Genomic DNA, 4,985 nt, shown 5'->3' with positions numbered 1-4,985 from the left:
TTGAATATGGAGTAAATCTTCCTTATTTAATCTATTGAAATGCAAACCAGTATGTGGGTATAATTTGGTGTTATGATCCAAGAGATTGTGATAAGGTCGGAGAGATTTTTTTCCAGGTTAAAGAGGTTTCTATTTTGCTTGGGTGCAGGCAGGTTAGATCTCAACCCTTTATAAACCGTTTATATTTATGCATGAAAAGACAAGGATTCAATATTATTAGAATATTATGAGAAAAAAATGTGAGAACAAAGATTTTCCAGATATCAGTCGGTATAAAGATATATAAGTGTATGAAGTGCCTTGAATCCCATATGGGTCATGAGATAAATTTACAACTTTGCTTAATCTTATCTCTCATATGGTTCATGTGATAAATTTATAGTTTTTCTTAATCTTATCCATCTCCATGCTCATTGTTGATTTTATTTCAATTAACTCATTGAATATAATTTAATTATTCATTAAAATAAGCGTTTATTGATAGGTATTAGTTAGGATAATAAGTGCCTAGCATGTGATTGCATTATTACATGCTAGGCCATCCTAAAATAATTTTTTACTGTTTCTGAATTTTTAGTTCGAAAATTATGTTTCATTCCATTCTTCAATCTTATATTGCATTCCATTCTTCAATCTTACATGTTCAATTCAATTTCTTGCTTGTTGGTATTAATTGAAAGTTTTATGAACTTCACCCAAGAGCAATGAGCCACACAATGTCATATATATCGGCCCAAGTTTTACACCATAATCTTGTTATATCTTCAAAATATTGACAAACTATTTGTATTAACTTATCAACCCCTTATTTCAACCATCAAATATATTACAATGTCTAATGACAGTGGGTCTGGATTACTCATGTCTCATGATTTTATTTCTTCCATAATGCCACAAGATATAATGGAGGCTAGAAGTGTAGGTAAATTTAATGCAATAATACATAATTAGCTATTCCACTAATACCCATAATCTAATATGCATGATGGAGTAGTACGAGACCCATTAAAAGGCCTAATTGAACCAATGCTTTCACTGCTCTAGCAAGCTTCTCAGAAGGACTTAGTACATCCTTTGAAATTATTTATCTACTAAAGGATCCTAGGTCATATCTATGGTGGTTGTTGTTGTGAATCTTGTGGTCTCAATATTCTCAAATGTAGACTTTGATCCTTTGCAATATTTTTGTGTGACAGACCTCAAATCCACCAATACCCAGACTGTGTATCTCAATGGATTGATCTATAAGGACCCTGATAATGTCACTATTGATGACTTTGTCTATGAAGGAATAAAGATTCCAGGAAATGCATCTGCTACTAGATTTGTTGGGACCTCTGTGACTGCCTTGCGATTTGCAGGGCTCAACACTCTAGGCATGTCTCTCATTAGGGCAGATCTTGAATCTAGTGTTGTGAATGTCCCCCACCTACATCCGAGAACTAGAGAGATTGGGTATGTTGTGGAGGGGAATCTTTATTCTGGGTTTGTCACCTCACCAAACAACCTATATGCCAAGATTCATGACAAGGGTGATGTGATGGCGTTTCCAAAAACACTGGTGCACTTTCAAATGAGTGTGGGAAGTAGTCCAATTGCTATTGTGGGGACATTAAACAACCATAATTCTAGAAAAGAGAGGCTCTTGTTCACTTTGTCTGGATCAGGGATCAATGGAACAAAGAGGCTCTCGTTCACTTTGTTTGGATTAGGGATCAATGATGAGATTCTGTAAAAGGATTTGCATCTCAGTAAAAAGGAAGTGAAGTCCTTGAAAGCCAAGTTTGGCCCTAATGTCTAGATGGTATCTCGAAAATTGTTTTTCTTGTTCAAGAGGTAACTATGTTAAAAAGAATGAAAATTGTTTTCTTGTTCAAGAAGTAACTATGTTAAAAAGAATGTGTGAATCTTAAGAGATGCTACATATTGTAGCTGGTTATGTGTGGTCTATTGAGATAGTTTGACTTGCCCACCATGAGAGATTTTTATCGGCAGGTATGCCACTTCCCTGCAGTCTTGTTTAATAAAGGTATATATAGAACATTATCAAGTTTATAACATTATAGTTTTCTCACTTTATTTTAAAGTATTGTTACAACTTTCTAACACAAATTTCATCTACATTATAGATTATTGAATTATGAATAATTGTATTGTATTATTAATTGTGCAGGTGCTGAATATTTATATTAAGTATTTCTTATTAACCTAAACATGAACATGCAATCGAGTTAAAATAGTTGATGCACAATGCTCACAAAGTATTCTTATTCAACGTTGATCGTGTTTTTGTTAATAGATATTAACAAAGTCTATATACTTAGAGTTGTACATCTATCAAACATGCAGGAGATCATATATAATTAAAATGGTGCAACAATATATATATATATATATATATATATATATATATATATATATAATGTTTTGAAAGTCCAATTTAACATTATAATATTGTCATGCAACTCTCAATGTTTTGATGACATGAGGCAATATCATAAGTGGCCACTCAACCTATTTTAATGAAATGTAGCATCCACGTCATGGATAGACTATCGTTCCAACAAAAGGTTATAGGAAAGCAACATTGTTGAAGGTGGGGATTTTGGGTGGACTATATACGTTATTTTGAAATCAGTAAGAATGCGCCATCCATTGAACTCTGCATTCATCTTCCAGAAAACATGTAGATCATCCATAAAGAAGTGCAAATTCTTAGATTGGTTTAGTGGGAGAGGGAGTTGTGGAGTAAGCATATTGAAATCTTCTTTAGCGTCTCTACACTTTTCTCAATAAAAGTTGCCTCCACACTCCAAGAAAACTTGAAATTTTGATAGTACAACGAAAGCTTCAGTCACAAATAATATCTTTGCATTTAAAGATTTTACAAGTATGTCTAGTTTATTTGAAATAATATTGAATTAAGCTTTGCCACTAGAATTTATGATAACTTGCACTTCCACACTCTGCAAAACAAAAGTTTCTTCCCCATATTTGTGTAGCCCCCCAATTCTCCCTCACGGAGCCACCCCCACACGCCATTGCTTGCATAAGGGACCTCACACCCTGTTAGTTTTGACATAATTGCGCAGAGCAATAGTAGGGATCAATATCAGTGTTAGAGTACTCATTGAGAGAATGACCACTTGCAAAATTAACCTTTTCTTCATTTTACAATGATTTGTTAGGCACTAAAAGTAGGAAAATAAAAATTGCAAAATTAACCTTTTCTTCATTTTACAATGATTTGTTAGGCACTAAAAGTAAGAAAATAAAAATGCACTCCAACAAGACTATTATGTCCCATCAAAATACTCAAAACCAATCAAAATATCATAAATACATTTTCCAAAAATTATAAAATTATTTTAATAAAATAAACTAATAAAAAAATTATCAAAACTTGGATGAAAGATACAATTTTTTAAAAAAAATTCGTCAACCTCGAAAGTAAGGGACTTTCACCACGAGGCTAGTGTTATAATCCCTCACATGGACTTATAAATATATATCATATCATTTGGTGATGTTGAAAAATCTTTACAAATTATGAATTTAAAGTTAAAAAAACAATGGGAAGAGCTTTAGGTTTGTTTATTTGTCTTTTTCTTTGCTTTCTCTAGTTTAACTTATTGTATTTTGACATTTCTTTTTGTATTTTGTTTTCTTCTTGCTTTTTATTTCTATACTATTTTTCTTTTGTAATAAAATTTGAATTCTTTCTCTACAAACTAATTTTTTTACTATAACACAAATTAAAAAAAATGTTTTTTTATGATTTAATATTAACAAATAAATAATATAAAATCAATAATTAAATAACTACTATGGTCATAACCTCCATTTCTCTCACATTTACATACACACAGACACACTTTTCATTAATCTAAAATTTATTAAATTCATATTACAATTTACATAAAAGAAGTTGCACCTTAAAATTAAATTTTTACCTAACAAATTCCTAAAACTAACACAGCCACATTTGTTTAAATAAATGTGGTTGATATATGCCCATAGACCTATATCAATCACATGTGCAACCATATTAGTAAATGTAGTTGAAATGGGTTGATAGACATTAATGGTATAGATTTAATATTTATATTAATGATGTTGATAAATAAATAATAATATAAAGAATATTAAAAAATAATTATTACATTACAAAATAATAATAATAATAATAATAATAATTAATCCCTTGTTTTTAATATTAATCCCAAGAGTTTATTAATCCTTTAGATTTATAATAATAATTCCTTGGGTTTATAGTATCTAGGTTTTAATCCGTAAGGTTTATAATACACATCTCTTGATTATATTAATCCCTTAGGTTTAATAATAATAATAATAGATGGTGATGCGGTGCTCTATTAAGACACTCATTGATGTAAAGTCAACAGTTCAATTCATTGTCATATATTGGACATGATGAAGATGTAACCTTGGCAAGTTTATAAAAAAGAAAAACCCAAGACACCTCTTTCGCCCGTATATGTGTGGAGATGGATCTCTCTGGAGCTCTACCGGATGAGGTGATCCTGGAAGTTTTTGATGAAGAATGGGTGCAAATAGTGGATTATGAACATATTCCTTTTAGATGTCGCAAATGCCATGAACATGGGCATCTATTCAGAGAATGCCCTCTCAACAAAACAGAGAGCAGAAGTAAAGTTACAGTAGGGAAAGACACTGAGAGCTTTCATAAAGTGGGAAATAGAGGAAAAGGAGGTAAAAGGTTGCAAAAGAAAAACCACACAGAGGGGCAACAGGCAAGTCTGAATAGGTACAAAGTACTAGAAGAAGAGGAAGAGGTAACAAAGGTAGATCAGGTCATGGAGGGCAGCCCAGGGGAGAAGGAAAAGGAAGAAAATAGTGAGAAGAAACATGACATTAACCATCAAAATGACACTATGTTGAGCAACATGGAAATGGAAATGGACCAAGAAATGACCCCGAGTGAGGTGGAAACGAAGGATCAT

The 4,985-nt window shown here is 31.9% G+C and overlaps 1 pseudogene; it reads left to right on the top strand.

Annotated features, from left to right (window-relative positions):
- The first annotated feature begins 1,114 nt into the window (after positions 1-1,114).
- On the top strand, positions 1,115-1,801 carry LOC149213704 (germin-like protein subfamily 3 member 2 pseudogene; annotated as a pseudogene).
- Positions 1,802-4,985: the final 3,184 nt, after the last annotated feature.

This window comes from Pinus tabuliformis, chromosome 1_1 (assembly GCF_031772625.1).
Source record: "Pinus tabuliformis cultivar Carrire ecotype Pingquan chromosome 1_1, CPIR1, whole genome shotgun sequence".
Taxonomy (NCBI): domain Eukaryota; kingdom Viridiplantae; phylum Streptophyta; class Pinopsida; order Pinales; family Pinaceae; genus Pinus; species Pinus tabuliformis.
This window is presented reverse-complemented; position numbering and strand designations above follow the sequence as displayed.